Source organism: Danio rerio, chromosome 18 (genome assembly GCF_052040795.2).
Source record: "Danio rerio strain M-AB ecotype USA chromosome 18, GRCz13ab, whole genome shotgun sequence".
Classification (NCBI taxonomy): domain Eukaryota; kingdom Metazoa; phylum Chordata; class Actinopteri; order Cypriniformes; family Danionidae; genus Danio; species Danio rerio.
In genome coordinates, this window is record NC_141038.1 from 11,468,387 (window position 1) to 11,488,206 (window position 19,820).

At 37.0% G+C, this 19,820-nt stretch overlaps 1 long non-coding RNA gene across 4 annotated transcripts in view; it reads left to right on the forward strand.

Moving 5' to 3' along the window:
• LOC137488255 (uncharacterized) overlaps positions 1–19,820 on the forward strand; it is an 84,444-nt gene that overhangs the window by 21,877 nt on the left and 42,747 nt on the right. For all 4 annotated transcript variants that reach the window (XR_015514749.1, XR_015514747.1, XR_015514746.1 and 1 more), the window contains exon 2: positions 13,473–13,613. This is a non-coding gene — a long non-coding RNA (uncharacterized LOC137488255). The remainder of the gene's footprint in view (positions 1–13,472; positions 13,614–19,820) is intronic.

Genomic DNA, 19,820 nt, shown 5'->3' on the forward strand with positions numbered 1-19,820 from the left:
TCATCTCAGGTACACCTCATGTGCTTTATTCAGTATTCAATGTAAATAATGTGAGTTTCCATTTTACTAGACATTTGTTGCTTGCTATACTACTGAGAGCAGCAGCAGATAGTTCACCTCAGATCTTGAAAACAAAATAAACCATTTGAAATTGATCTTTAGAACTGTGACTCAAAACAACACATATCAGTGATTCATCATGGACCTTTAACAATGTTAAAGAGGTTTAATATGCATTAATTAGATTATAAACCTTACCATTTCATTGGAATGCAGTAAGTGCACTATTCTGGGCTTCTGTCGTGTTTCGTCAGGTGCGAACAGCCAAATTACTGATCTCTTCGTATCTCGTTGTGTAGCGTGTTGTTAGGACAAACAGTTACAATGTAACCTGCTCACCTAATGTTTATGTTCGTAATATTTATTATATTTGCTAATTAATAACCTCATGTGGCACTCTGAATCTGCATCTCATTTCGTTGTGTGCTACTGTCCCCCGGAGGTTGCATTTCGATCACACATACTTTGAGAGCCTTCCTAACTGAATAAATCAAATATACTGTTTTCCACCCAGGCAACCCAGGGAGCTGAAAAATAATCGGCTAAACTGGCATTGGGCGGGTTAAAATAACCAAAACAAAGACAGCGTCCGGCACATAATGCACATTTTCAAAGCAGAATATCTGACTTAAGCATTGTTTTTAAAATCAACAAGAATATTCACTTAGCATGTTTCTTAAATATCTTAAATATCTAAATATATAAACATATTATGGTAATTTTATGCTTTAGAAGAAAAACATTCATACAGCACCTTTAAGTTAACTTTGAGTGGATTAAGTGGATTGAACATAAAATAATTAGGTTATAACCAAAAATGTCAAGAATTGTGTTGATTCAGCTTATTTAAAATAATTAGTTTGAACAAGCAGCCAAAATCCTTTATTTTGTATTGGGGATTTGCTTGAAATGTGTCCCCCTTACTATATAGTCACATTAAAATAGAGTAATTCTATTTAAGCAGAAATTTCTGATTTAATTTGTAAAGTTAGATCAGCAAATAACAACCAAACCACCATTCACTGCACTATTAGTATTGGCAGTGGTGGAAAGAGTACTAAAAAATCAGACTTAAGTAAAAGTACCATTACCTGCCTAAAAGTGTAGAGTATGTGTTGTAAATATTGGGAGTATGAGTCAAAAGACCTTTCAAAAATAGTTAGTAGTAGTAGGGGTGTAACGATACACTCAGCTCACGATACGATGTGTATCACGATATAATGTTCACGATTCGATATGCATCACGATATTTGGAATAAAAATTGAAAATTAAACTGAAATGCAAATTTTACAGAGTAAACTATTTTTTTTGTATTTCTTTTGTTTCAACTTGGTAAACTGAACCTTCTTTAAGAAAATAAATTAAACAGGCCTGTCTCTGGAAAATAAAACAATTTAAAAACTTCTTAAAAAATATTATTGTAATGACAGAGACAAAATTAAGGAACAATTTAAGTAAAGGTGCAAAAACAATAAGCTTTCTATTCAATTGAATTTAACAGTAAGAGTTTAAGGCTTTGCTTGGTCACTTGCGTTTTTTGTGTGTGCAAAAAAAAAAAAAATCCACATTTCCAGGTAATCAGCAGTTCTATAAGATAATCCTGAACTGATGTGCATCTGTCTGAGAGGTTTTTATGGATGGCTGTCTTCATGTTGAGCATGATGAGTGACAGGGTGACCGTCTTTTTATTACACAGAACAGTCGTGGCTCTTTTCAGCAGTTTAGGCAGGTTTACTATTTCTTCGGCGTCGCTGATGTCGGCGCTATCAAGTGTATCATGTTGACGTGCATTTTTGTGTACCTCTGTACTCAAAAGGGTTAATGCTCGTCGTAATCATAACTGTAAAATGCGATATGATTGTTTAAATAATGTGTACGTTTTCGGTTTCATTTCCACTGCTAAGTGCTGTTCATACTTCCCACGCGGCTCCTGAACGATCACTCTGTTCCACAAACTGAATGTTGTTAACTACTTTATTAGTCACAACCTGCAGGTTCTGTTCACTGAAGCAGACTTGCGCGTATGGCAAGCCGTTTTAGCATTTAAACCTTTGTTCTGACTATCCATAAATATATTTAATTCATATTTAATTAAATTCATTTAGAGATATCTCTAATTACAATTGTGACTAGTCAAAACTCATTTAGAGATATCTGCAAATATTTTTCAATGGAAGTCAATGGAGGAATATGACTAGTCATAATATATTTGCAGATATCTCCAATCTGATTTCGTACTAGTACAATTGTAATTGCAGATATCTCTAATTGTCATTCTGACTAGTCGAATTATAATTATGACTAGTCAAAATATAATTAGAGATATCTCTAAATATATTTATGGATAATCAGATCAAAGGTTTAAATGCTAAAACGGCTTGCCATACGCGCACGTCTATCATCCGCCCTCTGTAGTAACAGCTCACGGTCAGCTCACGTCATGTGTGATTTTGCAGCCGTCAATACATCATTATATGAAGACAGAATGATATTTTAGGGTGAATTGTACCTTATAAATACAGTCTGTGACACTTTTAACAGCATTAGAAGGTGTCCATGTCGCTGTGCAAAGTATGTAAATCACTGTGAAGACTTTATAACTTAGGATGTTTGACCCAGTATGCGTGTCAAAAAGCGGACGAGTCTAAAGCAATGACTGTACAACCGAAATGTTGTCAGACGTCTGATTTTGAGAGGATGGGCCATCCTCTATTTCAGCTCCACTCATCTTGTTCTGCTAACATTACTGCTGCTGCAATCTGAACTCACGTGCGACAGCAGGTGGAACGTAGCTCACGTGCAAACAGCTCAACTAATAAGAGAAAACGGACGTCGTATCGTAATGAAATCGTCATAACGCCACGATGCATATTGAGACATTTTTGCATCGCAATAAATCGTACAACGATAAATCGTTACACCCCTAAGTAGTAGGTATTAGGCTGTAAAAAGCTGATGCGTTTACATGTAATTTGTGGTTTGTAAACGTTATATTGTGTAGTGCATTTAGTTATATATCAGCAGACATGCAATGTCTTAGGACGTTAATATTAGTTTAGATTTAGGTCATGACATCAGGTGACTAAAATTCAATGTCTAGCCAGCGTCTGAGGACAATGTTATTTTTATATTCATTAACGACATCAAATGAAGTTGATAATCCAACATCTGATAGACGTCATAGTGGTAACGTCCACAACGTATCAGCAAGCTGTAACATCATTACATGTCGATATTTAGTTGATTTTAGGTTGGACATTGACGTAGGCCTGACTTTGAGTTTTGACTTTGAGTTGTGCGTGTGTGCACTGTGCTTAGCCTCGGATAGGTAGCGTGTGTGTTTGTGCGCACGCGGCGCTTAGCCTCGGACAGCAGAGCACACAAACATCTAACGCGATCTTAAAGTGAGCGCTTTAATGGTGAAATACATGCACACTTGTGTCAGAGCACGGTGTTTAGTGATTATTCATATTAACCCTCATTTGTTTAATAAACAAACAAGTTGAGAATCAAAAGACACGAGAAAGAGAAACCATATCAGAGCCACAGCATTCTTAAAGTGACAGCGTGCGATATTCCTTCTGCTGCCGACAGTTTTTATTATTGATCAATAATAAAATCAAAAATACAGTGAAGATGCTTAAAGCACAGTTTAAACATAACAGATTTAATAACTTATTTCTAATAACTGAATTATTTTATCATTGCTATGATGACAGCACATTATATTTTACTAGATATTTTTCAAGATACTAGTATTTAGCTTAAAGTGCCATTCAAAGGCTTAATTAGGGTAATTAAGCAAGTCATTGTATAACAGTAGTTTCTTCTGCAGACAATCAAAAATATATATTGCTTGAGGGGGCTAATATCGAGCAATTAAAATGGGTTTCAAAATATTTAAACCTGCAAATAAGACTTTCTCCAGAAGAAAAAAAAAAAATTATTAAAATAAATACTGTAAAAAAAAAATCCTTTTAAACATTATTTTATAAATATTTATATATAAAAATAAATTCACAGAAGGGTGAATAATTTTGACTTCAACTGATAATCGTTTTGAATAATCGTGATTATATTTATGACAAAAATAATCGTGATTATGATTTTTCTCATAATCGAGCAGCCCTAAGTTGAAGGAAAGTAACGGAGTAGAAGTATCAATAAAAATGTACTCAAGGGAAAGTACAGGTACACGTTTTTAAAGCTACTCAGTAAATTACAACTCCTGAGGAAAACTACTCAATTACAGTGGTTTGAGTATTTGTAATTTGTTACTTTACACCACTAAGTAAAGGTAGTGCACATATATGCAATAAAGGCAGAACACCTTAGCAACCGCATAGCAACAAAATGAGAAACGTTCAAAAAGCATGCAAATCCACAATTCTAATTAATCATATTATATTACTGGGTCTAAAATAGCTTTAAACATGCTGAAAATGTGGTGTGACCACCCCTGAAGTTTAAATTCCCAGTGAATCAGTCCTCAAGACCCAAGATCTATTTTCTCCCTGTCGTTTTCCCTCTTTCTCTTCCTCCTGCTTTCCTTCTCTTCCCTCGCTCTCTTTTTTTCTCTCTTCTCTTATGGGCCTCTGCAAACACAGGCACAGGATGCTGTATGCTAATTTCAGATTTAATGATTAATTAGCTGCTGGCCTGCTTTTCTGCAAGGACGGCCACAGATAAAAACCCTTACTTTGTTTTTCGGAGTGCGAACGGTGTTTTGCGTGAAACCATACATGCAAAATGTGCTTCTCTCACACACGGAAAACGAGAGAAACACTCAAATTTGGAAGTCCCATGAGCATATGCAGATGTCAGATGAAGGGACGAGCGTGGATTTGTGTGGATAAGTGTGCTGCAGTTATTATGTAAGCAGCTCAAATGGCCGTGGCATCTCTTGGAAAATGAGCGTGTGAAGTGGAGTTGTCCTCTTAAAGCCAGTGACATAGTCAAGCACTCTTCTGAGAGGTTTGGAGTATATACTACAGCCCGTCTGCCTTCCTCTCACATCTGCCCTGTTAACTAGCACACATCAAAACACAGAGCCCAGTCATCTGCTGTGAAACCCACTATACCAGAATGTCCCAGATGATGATGTTTGACAAGGATGAGGGTTAAATTAGTCAGTGGGTTTTTAAAAGATTCACAGTGCTGTAGATGTAAACTCTGCAGTCCTCGTTCATTTGAACAAAGTGAACATAGTATGGGCTTCAGATCTGAATTGTAAAAGTTATTTGAGAAATAAGAGCAATTGCTTTGGGTGAGAAATTTAATACCAAAATGTTTTATGATATTATATACTTACTGGGAACTTTATTCACTTAAATCAGGGGTCACCAATCTCGTTCCTGGTGGGCCAGTGTCCTGCAGGGTTTAGCTTCAACTTGCCTCAACACACCTGCCTGGGTGTTTCAAGTATACCTAGTAAGACCTTGATTAGCTTGTTCAGGTGTGTTTGATTAGGGTTGGAGCTACAATCTGCAGCACACCGGACCTCCAGGAACAAGTTTGGTGATCCCTGACTTAAATGAAAGAGAACTTTCACTGGCGTGGTACTTTTAAGAATTAAAAAAAACTGTGTGCACTGTGCAGGTATACACTTTAAAAATGATGGCTGGTTTTAACCCTATGATGGATCAAATATTTACAATCCCAACAGTTTGGTTAAAAAGTATCATTTAAATTGTATTTAAAAGATAACCCAACTTTGGGTTTGTCCATATTTGATAGAATGCTGTGTAAAAACAACCCAGAATTATTTTTTTAGTGTATCTTGCTAGTATTTGGTTGTGTAGCCCAATTGGTTCTACACCTCCTACTTGCTCCGAGCAGGGGTTGCACCAGTGATTCCTGCATGGGAGGCAAATGCTCCAACACTTTCTAACTATCGATCGCTAGAACACTTCCCCGCCCACGTGCTCTGAACAGGGATCAAACCAGCGATTCCTGCATGGGAGGCAGTTGCTCTAACTCTTTAACTATTGGTCAGTAGAGCACTTCTTGAGATCAGGGTAATGAGGTTTACCTGCGCAACACTCTATAGCAAGTTACAGTTGCACACCAGTTTTCTTCAGAACTGCCTTAATTCTTCATGGAGTGGATTCAACAAGGTGCTGGAACAATCCTCTGAGATTTTGGTTGACATTGACATGAAAACATCACACAGATGGTGCCGATTTATCTGATGCGCGCACACATGCATTATGTAAATCCCACGTTCAGGCACATCCCAAAGGTACCCTATTGGATTGAGATCTTATGACTGTGGAGACTTTTTGTGTTTTGTGAACTCGGTCATGTTTATGAAAGCAGTTTAAGATGATCTGAGTTTGGTGACATACCACATTATACTGCTGGTATCCTGTGGTGTTGGAACAATGCTTAGTTGGTACTGAAGGTCCCGAAGTGTGCCAAGAAAAGAAATGTCCCATAGCATTATTCCAGCAGCAGCCTGAACTGTTGATACAAGACAGGATAAATCTAGAGAATGCTTTCATGTTATTTACACCAAATTCAGACTCTTACTGTTCGAATTTAGCAGCATAGAGATTAGTCAGATCAGGTAACATTTTTCCAATCTTTTATTTCTGTGTTTGCTGTCTGGTTTTGTTGTAAATTGTAGCTTATTTTGTAGTTACAGTGTGCTGTTCTGCTGCTGTAGCTCACCTGATTAAAGTTTATGCAGTATGTGTTTTGTGTTTGAAAATGCTCTTATGTAGACTTAATGAGTGATTATTTTTGTTACTGTTGCTCTTCAACATCAACAGGGCTTTTTTGTTCATGTAACTACATATTTTCTCTTTTCAGACCATTTTAAAAAGCCTTATGTAAACCCTAGAGATGGTTGTGCAATAAAATAACAGTAGATTAGTAACTAACATTGTGAAATTCTGAGTGTGCCTCACACAGGTGAGTGGGTTTGACAAACCAACTGTACAGGACAAGCTCTTTTAATCTCTATATGCACCAGGCACTCTTTGTGATATAGAGTCTACTGAATATAAAGTAAGAAAGTCCAGAGCTTATCATTGTTATTGACATAAATTTTATTGTGATTCGATATAATATTGTTTATCAGCCCACTCTAACATGTCTTGTGTTTTCATAATTTAAAATCTTTAAACATTCATGCTTAGCAGGGTTTAACATTTGACATTCACATTTTGCCACAGTATTCCTGTGAGTAGAGATGGCTACCGAAACTCTGTACATTATCGGTATTGTTGCTACATTATAAACGACAGAAGTGTTGATAAGCTCTGACGGTAATGGTTCTGCTATCGGTACTGGAGAATTATTGCTGAATAAACATTACTCACAGTAGCATTATATAACTCGCCAACCTTTCCTAATTTGCGATATTTGATATTTGTCTGCGCAGTTGGCAATATCACATGAGAAATACTCATGTTTCTGGCAAGCGCGTCAAATATAAAAGCCTTCACAGTTCTCGGCTGTGTGCGAACACTCAGCGGAGATTCGTGCTAAGCGCACACACATAGCTCGCAACATTTGCAGCTTGTAAGCTTGCGTAGTGGCGGAGAGAACCAATTTTTGTATTTCCCCGAGTAGACAATGACAATGGCCTTTGCAACAAACGCAACAAGTTGCATTTCCGCTTAGCCAGATTACTTGTTTTCTTGTATAAGACATTCAGTGACAATGAAAACAGTTTGTTATTTCTGCAGTAGCCTAAATAAATCCTAAACATTAAAAATGCTTTTACATCAGCTGTATTTACAAATATAGTCTATGAGTAGCCTAATAATAAACTATGCTTAAGAACAGATAAAAAAACAGCTTGTTTCTACATTGCAAGATGCTCCAAAACTGTATTAAAAACACAGCTAACTCTCAAAACCCCGTTAACTCGTTTATGTGAATGCGTTAATGAAAAAGCCTAAACATCTCATTTAACAGCATTTTGCAACTCAAAGTGGGAGTTTTCAACTGCATTGAGCACATTAAACTTTTGTTGATTTTTCTCCAGAAGAATGGTTAAAAACGGAGTCATTTTTCTTCAAACTATTGTACATTATTTTAAAGGAAAAAAATAAATATATATATATATATTTTACAATTATTGGTTTTGTTTTATTTTACATTAAAAACATAATAATAAAGTTGTCACTTTTGTTCAATTAGTTTTTTCATCAAAAATACTACAAAAAGTACCGATAAGAGAACCGTTAAAATACCGAACCGATAAAAGTTATCGTCAAAAGTAGTAATACTGTTAAAACCTTAATGATACCTATCCTTGCCTGTGAGGGTTGGGTTCTGGGGTAGGGGTTAAACACATTACCCCTACAGAGAATTCTTGTAAACCAGGGGTCATTAACCCTGTTCCTGAATCCTGGAGATCTGCCTTATGCAGATTTCAGTTGCAACCCTGATCAAACATATCTGTCTGTAAATATCAAGTGCTGCTTCAGGCCAGTTAATTGGTTCAGTTGTGTTTAATCGGTGTTGAAGCTGAACTCTACAGAAAGGTAAATCTCTAGGAACAGGGTGCACAACACGTCAAAACTTGAGGCGGATGGGCTATAGCAAGCATGGCCAATTTGTGCCAACTGAGCATCGTGCCAACACCACAACCTACCCGAGTAATGTTGCTGACCATGTCTATTTCTTTATGACTACAGTGTACCCATCTTCTGATGGCTACTTCCAGCAGAATAACATGCCATGTCATAAAGTGTGAATCATCTCAGACTGGTTTGTTAAACATGACAATGAGTTCACTGTACTCAAGTGGCCTCCACAGTCACCAGAGCTCAATATAATAGAGCACCATTGGGACGTGGTGGAATAAAAGATTCGCATCATGGACAAATCTGCAGCAACTGTGGGATGTTGTCATGTCAATATGGACCAAAATCTCTGAAAAATATTTCCAGTAACTTGTTGAATCTATGACATAAGGGATTAAGGCAGTTCTGAAGGGAAAATGAGGTCCAACCCGGTACTAGTAAGGTGTACCTAATAAAGTGGCCGGTAAAAAAAAAGTAAATAACTTACACTTGTCATAGCATCCATATATTGTGGGTCTTTGGTGATTTTAGGTGCTGCTTTTATCCTGTAATTTCCTCATTTGTAAATCGCTTTGGATAAAATCGTTTGCTAAATGTATAATTGTAAAATGTAAATGTAGTTTCTGAAATGCTCAAAGCAATACAGGACCAACAATCATGGCACTTTCAAAGTCACACAAATGACCTTTATTTCTGATTCCATTGCTCGGCTTTTCTTTTTTCAGATTGTCTTGATCACGTCTGTGTGCATTGTGTTGCTGCAGCCTGATTGGATGATTAACTGTTTGCATTAATGAGCACACACTCATCAACATCACACATTTCTAATGAGTCAATTAAACTAATGAAAATAAAAAATACTTAAAATATCAATACTTTTAAAATCAAAGGTTTGATTATTATAACAGATGAATGCTAAGTATGGCATCAGTATGCAAACAGCTGCTTCATATTATATAATACTTGGGTTAAAATCAAGACTCAAAACAGTAATGGATTCTAATGATGAGTAATGTTTGAGGTCATTCTAAAATAGCAGCCTGCACTACACATTGAAGTTAACAAATGATAACTGGATTTTGCAAACTACTCCTTAAAATCTGTCTGATTACTAATTGTTCAACAAAATGATTTTCACTAACAAATGTTAATGAAACAAGCTTTAATATTTGATGAATTATGATTAAATACCCTTAAAAAGGTAATCTTGTCTTAATATCATCCTGTATTCCTTTTGCATCCAAGATACACTACAGATGACATAGAAACATAGTGTAAAATTCAGTGAAAAGAATAATATTATAAAATATTCAGCTAAAAAAGCTTTAATGTGATATGATCCTGATGAAATTGAAATGTTTTTAGGGACAATTAAAAAAAACAAAAATACAAAAAACAAAAGCAAGACGAAGTATCTTTCACATTTAACATTTCCACTGAATTGTATAGACGTGCCTTTCTATTTGATCTGTAAATTAGTTCACCTCATGTTAGGCCTATCAAAGTAATGTAATGTAATGTGTATTTATATAGTGCATTTATTGTGTATGACCATACACCCAAACCGCTTCACAATCATGAGGGGGGGTTTCTCCACACCACCACCATTGTGCAGCATCCACTTGGATGATGCAACGGCAACCACAGGACAACGGCACCAGTGCGCTCACCACACACCAGCTATTGGTGGAGTGGAGAGACAGTGAAAGAGCTAATTCGGTGGAAGGGGATGATTTGGAGGCCATGATCGTAAGGGCCGATAGAGGGACTTTGGCCAGGACACTAGGGTTACACCCCTGCTTTTTCACGAGAAGTGCCATGGGATTTTTAATGACCACAGAGAGTCAGGACCTCGGTTTAACGTCTCATCCGAAAGACGGCGCCCACTGACAGTGTAGTGTCCCCTTCACTCTTACTGAGGCATTAGGACTCACACAGACCACAGGTTGAGCGCCCCCTGCTGGCCTCACTAACACCACTTCCAACAGCAACCTACTGTTCCCTAGTGGTCTCCCATCCAGGTACTGACCAGGCTAAGCTATGCAAAATCAAAAAAATCATATGAATATGGACAATGAGTTGTGTCGTTTTAATAATTTATCTTTGTAAATAGTTATTTAATAAATAAAATAAAAACATTATGCTTTGCATGAAACAAAAACTCCGCTGGAGCCTGCACATGTGCCTGCAGCGTGACCCGCATGTAAACCACAATCCCCGGTCTTTTAAATGTGTGAATTGTGCATATTTTGAGAAATGCTAGATGAAACGCCAGTGAGGATGTGGATCGTTTTTGTTCTAAAATTGGATTTTTTAAAACTAAGACTTACTAGTGTAAATGAGACTGTTTGTATTTTTCGTGAGCAGATTGCTGCAGCAACAGGGGTGGGTCGGAGGATTGAGATGGCATCGTCTATCGAAGCAACCCTAATGTAAATGCACAAATCTGGCCCCACCGAATCCTTGAAAAACCTGGTATCATATTTTACCAACTTGGCACTAAAGTGCCGGTTCTTTTGACAACACCAGTTAGCTCTAATGTAAATTCACACTAGGGTTGGGCCGATAGACGATGCCATCCCCCATCGCCGTGGCCAATAGACAACACGATGCTGAGCCCCTCCGTCATGCCCCACCCATCGCAAACCCCGCTCGCGAAAAATACACACTTAGGCCCTGTTTACACTAATATGTCTTAGTATTAAAATGGCATTTGAGAACGAAAATGATCCACATCCACATCGTGTTTTACCTAGCATTTCTGAACAGCCCTCCATCTGCTGAAAATGCACAACACGTGACCACACACACACACACACACATACACACAGCCACACACACTGTCATGCACTCTTCTGAGCTCTAGAGAGCAGTGCACAGCGGACAGTTTATCAAGGATGTACCGCTGGATCGCGTCTCACTATAGTTGTTAAATTTGTCTCCATCTAACAACTCTTTGGTCTTTTGAATCTATCAGGTAACATGTCACAGCGTCAGTTCACTGTTCAATCTTTCACTTTCACACTTGTACTTAGTAATTTTAGTGAAAACCTCAGATACTGTTGGTTGTGCACCTTTTTTACCGACCAACCTCCTACAGAAAAACTGCAACTTAACTTTATTTATGATTTGTTTATGGGTAAAACAAAGACCATGCAGGTCAGGTAGTTGAAACGGTAGGCTACAAATTATTAATTTGTTCTAAATTAATTAATTACTCATAAATAAATAATTCACCTCCGCCTATGATGATGATGATGATGCCATCGTCCATCGCGATGTTTCACATTAGACATCGTATGATGTCAAATCAGTCGCCATCGGCCGACCCCAATTCAAACACATTTTGATTGTGACTCCTTGTTGCCTAAGAATTACATACAAAATAATTACCCACTTTGTTAGAGAATGCAAAAGCATTGAAATATATTTGTCCTCTTAAGAAAGCCTGACAGTCAGGGTAGATTCATTTTGGTAGCCAGACTGGAAAACACAATAGCCCAGGGATGCCAGGCTAGCAGGCTTGTAAGCTATGATTTGATAAAGTTGAAGAGAACATTTGTTTTAATATAATCTTTTGGTGTTATAAATATCTTCAGTGCCACTTTTGATGAATCTAATGAATTCTTGCTAAATAAAGCTTGTCATTTCTTACAAAAAAAAACATTGATTCATTCATTTTCCTTCGGCATAGTCCCTCAGGGATTGCTACAGCAGAATGAACTGCCAAATATTCCAGCATAAATTTTACACAGCGGATGCGTTTGCGGCTGAATCCCAGTACTGGGAAACACCCATACCCATCACCTATAGCGCATGTCTTTGGGGGAAACTGGAAAACCCGGAGGAAACCCACGCGAACATGCGGAGAACATGCAAACTTTACACATAAATGCCAACCTGCCTAGTTGGAACTCGAACCAGCAACCTTCTTGCTGTGAGGCAACAGTGCTAACCACTGAGCCACCATGATGCACATTACAAAAAACACAACTTTTTAAACCGTTGTGATCAACAGCCACATTTATTTGCTGGATGAAAGCCAACGGGAGCCAATAAAATTGAACAGAACTGGTTCACGGACAACACGATAACTGGACAGAGATATGGACCATATTTTAGCACTGTTCGGTTTACTATGGGACATTTTACTGGTTTTATTGTTATGAAGAAAATAACATTGTAGCTGTGTGCAGTGATCCGGGAGCATCCAATCAGCAATATTTTAACAAGCATTAAATCAATCCCTCCCTCCATGTCCTCTATAAACTTCTCAGTACTGAGGAGGTCCAGATGCCGACAGACATATATAGTCCATTTCATGCTTTTAAAATCCTTCTGAATTTCTGGTGAGTATCTACTGCAGTGTAATGGAATACAAGCAATATTCACTATATTTCAATTGTCATGGGTCAAACATTCATTGTTTTGAAAGAAGGATTTAATTTAGTAAAGATGCATTGATGTATAATGTTGCACTACACACTCACCGGCCACTTTATTAGGTACACCTTACTGGTACTGGGTTGGACCCCCTTTTGCCTTTAGTCTTAATCCTTCCTGAAAAGAATTTTTAAGTTTCTAATAAACAAAGAATCCTAAAATTATATAAAAAACGATTTGTAATATTGATAATAATAATGATTTTTTTTTTGATCGTATACATAATATTATACACATTAACCATTGGGAGCTTAAATGTCCATGTTAACAGACTGACCCGCAACACCACATATTTACTGACAGCCAATGAAAAGTTTCCAAATAGAACGTGTGACCCTTTCCTGTAACTACACTACTTTTCACCTGTAAACAATACCTTAATGATATTTTGCTTTCTGTGTTTTCTTTGTGTGTCAAAATGTGGTTAGATATATGAGATCAACTTCTGGAACATCTGGTGCTATTTGGAAACATCATGAGGGATTCATTGGTTTTCCAATGCAGTTGTCATGCAGTTGACTTCAAGAAGGATCAAGACAGGCCTACAGATGGATTGGAGGCTTTTCTTGGTAAGTCAGTTGGTGGTTTTTACTTTAAAGCATGTGGTGTGTCCTTTTATGAGCCTGTTTTGAATTTTAGGCTGAGATAGGGATGGAATGACAATATTTGTCATTTGTAAATTCTTCACATTTGGAAAATTATTTGATGTGCATGGAAGTTTTGTTGGTGGTCCACAGGTTGCTCTGTCATCATGATTTATTTATTTTTGGTCAGTTATTTGGTGTTCTGTACATTATGTAATATATTTGTTTCATAATAGGGCTGCACAGTGCACAATATTGAAAAAATTTGAGGTTGCAATATTTTTTTTGCTGTAATATGAATATAATTTCACTAGATGATTTGAATAACTCTATTTGGAAAGATTTCATTAGGATTATTTCATTAAGATTATTAAGATTATGTCATTAAGATTTCATTAAGATTATTCATTATTTAGATTGATCAGGGTATACAAGTCTTTTTCTATGCTGCATATCTGCGTAAATTGAATAAATTACAAGCACTAGCATTAATAAAAGTTAAATAAACAGTATTTATGGCTTTTTGGGGTGTCTAACAGTATTCAAATAAAAACATTAAACAATCAAAGGTAAAATAACTTGGTCATACTTGTAAAAATAATTTTATTCAATAATATAAAAATAATATTTAATAAAATTGTCACCCACCGGTCCTACTGCACCTAACCCATGCTGAGTTGGGATCGTACTGGCGATTCTTTGCATGGGAGTCGGTCGTTCTAACAAGGAGGCTAAAGACCATGGCCTCTAGCATCTGTCACTAGAGCTCCATTTGAGGTCAGAGGAGTGAGGTGTACCTGCATAGCACTTCGCTAGCTGGCCTCCGTTACGCTATCTATATTTTAAATCTTTAATAAAAAATCTAACCCTGGAATGTAACGATTGCGGATACACACTTTGCGATGCTTAAACTATATATTGTTCAGCCCAAATTTACAAGTTGCTTTACACAATCATAATTGCTTTTTCTTTCATTCATAGTATAAAAGTGTGTGTGTGTGTGTGTGTGCGTGTGTGTGTGTGCGTGTGTGTGTGTGTGTGTGCGCGTGTGTGTGTGTGTGTGTGTGTGTGTGTGTTTGTGGGTGGGTGTGTGTTTGTTTGTGGGTGAGTGTGTGTGTGTGTGTTTGTGGGTGAGTGTGTGTGTGTTTTTGGGTGTGTGTTCACAATTGCTTATTTTTTTTATTTGGGGTCAAAAAGTCATGTTTTTGTTTAATCGTTTTATTAATTTGTTCCGTTTAATCAGATTTAATCGTTTGATCTTAATGTCGTTTGTAATTTTGAAGATTCTGATCCTGCAGTGTTGTTATGCCTTGCTGTCAGATAGAATTTCCTTTATTTGTGCATTATTACATTTATTTTTAGATTTATTTAAACTGGATTAGATTATCATCCATCTGCATTACAAGCATTAATGTGTGTGCGTGTGCGTGTGCGTGTGTGTGTGTGTTTGATTAAAGATTTGCATTGTTCAAAAGCTAAAAAAAAAAAATAAATGCAGGTTAAGCTGGAGAAAACCTAGCATAACCAGATCTTAAACACTTGAAGTACAGTCAACCACTCAAATCAGAGCAGACGTTTGCCAGATAGCGAGTGTGTTTTTCAGTTTAGTGTGCAATATGCTTCAGTCTGCTGTGACAAGGGAGTTTGAGCAGGTTGCAGAAACACATGCAACTTCTGTCTCTGCTGTTTTAAACTGCATTGATTGCGAAACCTCATACATGCAGCAGATGGACAAGGTATGATTACATGACGGTATTGAGCAGAAAACCAAAATATATGAAACCACAAACCCTTAGCTCTTTCAAAACTTTCAAGGTCTTTTTATGAAACAAACAAAACGTCTCTCTCGTAAGCCACCTGTAAAGTGGCACATCGGCGAACGTGTTTTGACGGCGCTGTACGTGCTGAGCATGTTCAGGGAAGAGCACAGCATGAAAATAAGGTGCATGTTGTTTATGAATTCTTAAAGCTGAAAAACAGCCATCTGTCTCCTAAAAACCTCCTCCAAAGCTCTCTCTGCTTTGTCCCACTGTAAACACCTTTTGTTCATCCTGATATTTTGACAGTTGTACAATGCGCTCAGTCTCTGGAGGTCTGGAAATGTCTTCCCCGTGCAGAACTACAATGATAACCTCTTTGGCCACTGACCTCTGTTATACAGGAGAGAGTTGCTTTTGTGTTGCTCAGTATATTGTAACCTTTCTGCCTGTGCTGGGTGATTTGGGGAAGAATGGAATTGCGTTGTTTTATTTAGATTTTTTGGACAGATATTGCAGTTTGATTGGGGATTCATTTCTATAAAACTCAACATTGTAGCACACATTTTACACTTAGAAAATGACTTGCTGCTTGTTCAAACTACTTATTTATAATGAGTTGAAACAACAGAATTCTTAACTCTTTCTTTGCCAGCATTTCTTTCTATCCTTTTGACTATTTTCTGTTCATCCATCCATCCATCCATCCATCCATCCAGCTATTTTCTATTCATCCTTCCACCCGTCTGACTATTTTCTGACCATCCGACTTTTGTCCATCTATTCATCTGACTTTTCTGTCCATCCATCCATCCATCCATCCATCCATCCATCCATCCATCCATCCATCCTTCCAAGTGACTATTTTCTGTCCATCCATTCAACTATTTTCTGTCCATCCATCCTACTGTTTTCTTTCCATCTATGCATTCGGCTATTTTCTGTCTATCCATCCGGCTATTTTCTGTCTATCCATTAACTCATCTATTTTCTCTCCATCCATACATTCATCTGACTTTTTTTTTGTCCATCCGACTTTTCTGTCCATCCATTCATCTTAATGTTTTCTTTCCATCCATCCATCTGTCTTTTTATTGTCTATCCATTTACTTATCTATTTTCTCTCCATTTATTCATCCATCCTATTGGACTATTTTGTCCATCTATCTGACTTTTCTGTCCATCCATCCATTTGATTATTTTCTGTCCATTCATCCATCTGACTTTTCTGTCCATCCATCCTACTGATTTCTTTCCATCTATCCATCTAATTTCTGTCTATCTATTTACTCATCTATTTTTTCTCCATCCATTCATCCATCTGATGATTTTTTTGTCCATCCATCCATCCATCCAGTTGACAATTTTCTGTCCATCCACCCGAATATTTTTTGTCCATTTATCCAACTATATTTTCTGTCCATCCGTCTGACTATTTTCTGTTCATCCATTCGACTATTTTGTCCATCCATCTGACTTCTTTCTGTCCATCCATCCGACTCTTTTCCATTCATTCATCCATCCATCCATCCATCCATCCATCCATCCATCCATCCATCCATCCATCCATCCATCCATCCATCTAGCTATTTTCTGTCCATTCATTAATTTATCTGACTTTTTCATCCATCCATCCATCCATCCATGCATCCAGCTATTTTCTATGCATCCATTTGACTATTTTCTGTCTATCCATTCACTCATCTGGCTATTTTCTGTCCATCCATAAATTTTACTAATTTGTTAATTTGTTCAATTATCCATCCATTTGACTATTCTGTCTATTTGTTCATCCATCCATCCATTTGACTTTTCTGTCCATTCGTTTGACTTTTCTGTCCTTCCATCCATCTGACTTTTCTGTCTATCCATCCATCCATCTGAGTTTTTTATCCGTCCGTCCATCCATCCGACCTTTCGTCCATCCATTCATCCAGCTACTTTGTCTATCCATTCCCTCATCTATTGTCTCTCCATCTATTCATCCATTTGACTATTTTTCTGTCCATTTGTTCATCCATCCATTTGACTTTTCTGTCCATCTATCCATCCAACTACTTTGTCCGTACGTGCTTTATCTCCTTCCATTCATCTGTTCAACTATTTTCTGTCCGTCCATCCACTGTTTTTCTGTCCATCCATCATTTTAACTGTTCTCCATCCATCCATCCATCATCACCTAGTTTTTCTTTCAATAAAATCCATATAACTATATATATAAAAAAAACTATTTACTGTCTGTTAGTCTGTCCCAAATCTGCTAAAACTTAATATAACCTTGCGCAAACTCTTTGTCCTTCAGGCAGGCATGTTGTATTGTGTTCTAAACATATTCTCATGCTTTTGAATGTACTAGAGATGGCAGCTTCAGAGGTGAAATGTCAGGTGGTGATCAGGCTGTGTCTCCAGCATGTTGTCCCGTGCTTCTGCATGTAGCGATTTAAAGAGAGAGCGTCTCTTAGTCACACCCCTTAATTCAGATATACAGCCACCCACTGTTCCTCTGGTGCATGAATATGAATTACAATTCCATGCTTCAGCAGGCCGTGCGTCCTTGAGGAGATTTTCTTTTACCTGAACCTCCTTATTTTTCAATTACATAACCACGCATAGAAACTATTATTGTAACATTCTCATTCATTGAATCAACATTCAAGACTTCCCTTCAACTGAGAAAGCGAGCTTTCAGATAGCCGCTTGCTGATAGAGGCAATTTACAGTCTAAAGCTGAAAATAAACATTATGACTGCTTTCGCTCCACGGCTTCAAAGATCTATATATTAAAGGTAATTTGCAATGTTAGGAGAGTTTCAGATATGTAAAATAAGATCTCTGCATTAATTTCAGCGCATTAAAGATAACATTTTTTAAGGATGGTTCATGCAAAAGTAATTCTGTATCATTCTCATATCATTCCAGACTTTTATCTTATTGCTTCAATAGAATTTAAATTGAGAATTTAAAAAAGGATGTTCAAAACATCATGTAGGGATTATTAAAGTTATATATATATATATATATATATATATATATATATATATATATATATATATATATATATATATATATATATATATATATATATATATATATATATATATATACATACATATTTTTTTTTCAGTAATAATAATATTATTAATAATGGATGTAATCACAATTATATAATTTACAAGGTGTTCTGAAGCCATACAATTATTTTTCATTCAAAAATGTGCACCAAAATGGTCTCTCATATCTTTTTCTGCAATTCTACAATTGTTATATACTTTTTTGTTCTATTTGGCTAGGTCACAACAAGTTCATAGCTTAATTATAAAGTGCTTTATGATAATTATTTTGTGTAATAACCTCCTGTCTTCACTTTCATTATCATCTGCCAAATGTGTTTTGGCAGAATATTACACATATCAATGTGACAATGTTGACATCATTTTTATTTTGGGGAAAACCACTCCTAAATATTATTAATAATAATATTAATGATGATGACGATAATAATGCATTTTTATTCATGTGTTTTGCTTGATTTGATTGAAGCAGGTTTTGAATGTACTGTAATTAGAACTAAACCATCTAGGAAGAGTTTTGAGGTTCTATAGTGTAGTTTTGTTTGTAATATAAGAAAAATAGGGCAAATTTAACCAAATGTACATGTATAGCCAGGGGCGGACTTGCGCCCCATTCACATGGAGTGTCAGTGTCAAAGCTTTCCATTCTTTTTGATTGGGTGATGTCAGTCGTTGCCGAACTGAATTGTGGGTCCACCGGCTCTGCTTCAGCAGCATTGCTCATTGCAAGAATTGGGAATTTCTCAACTTTTCAAGCAGCAGCGGAAGCATCTGCCAATCAGATCACTTAATGCAAATACCCCAGCTCAGACAGTATCCGATTGTGGACATATTTCATTGGCTGACGCTGCTATGACGATTACATTAGCCCCAACTTCAGATGAGCTCTCCGTCAAACATTGGTGCTGAACAGAGCCTCTCTTAACAACGATCGCAGAGTTAGCTGTGTTTCATAGTCTTATTTGCACACACTGCCTACCTCTTCCTCAGCTCTACTCTGATAGCAGACTGGCAGTGTCTTTGAACCGCTCACACCTCACGCATGTGCAGTATGGAAGCAACGTGCCATTTTTCATAGGGGCCCCCAGTTTTGAAAAATAATGTTAAAATCTTAATGGTTCTAGAAAGACTTTTTGTTTCTTCCTTCCTTCATTCGTTTCTTTGTTTATTCCTTCCTTCGTTCCTTCTTTCTTTTTTTCCTTTTTTCCTTCCTTCCTTGCTTCCTGCCTGCCTGTCTGCTTGCCTCCCTCCCACCCCTTTCTACCTTCCTTTCTTCCTTCCGGGAATAGGTCATAGGTAGCAGTCTCAGGAGAGAACCCCAAACTTCCCTCTTCTCAGATACTTCCACCAGCTCCTCCGGGGTT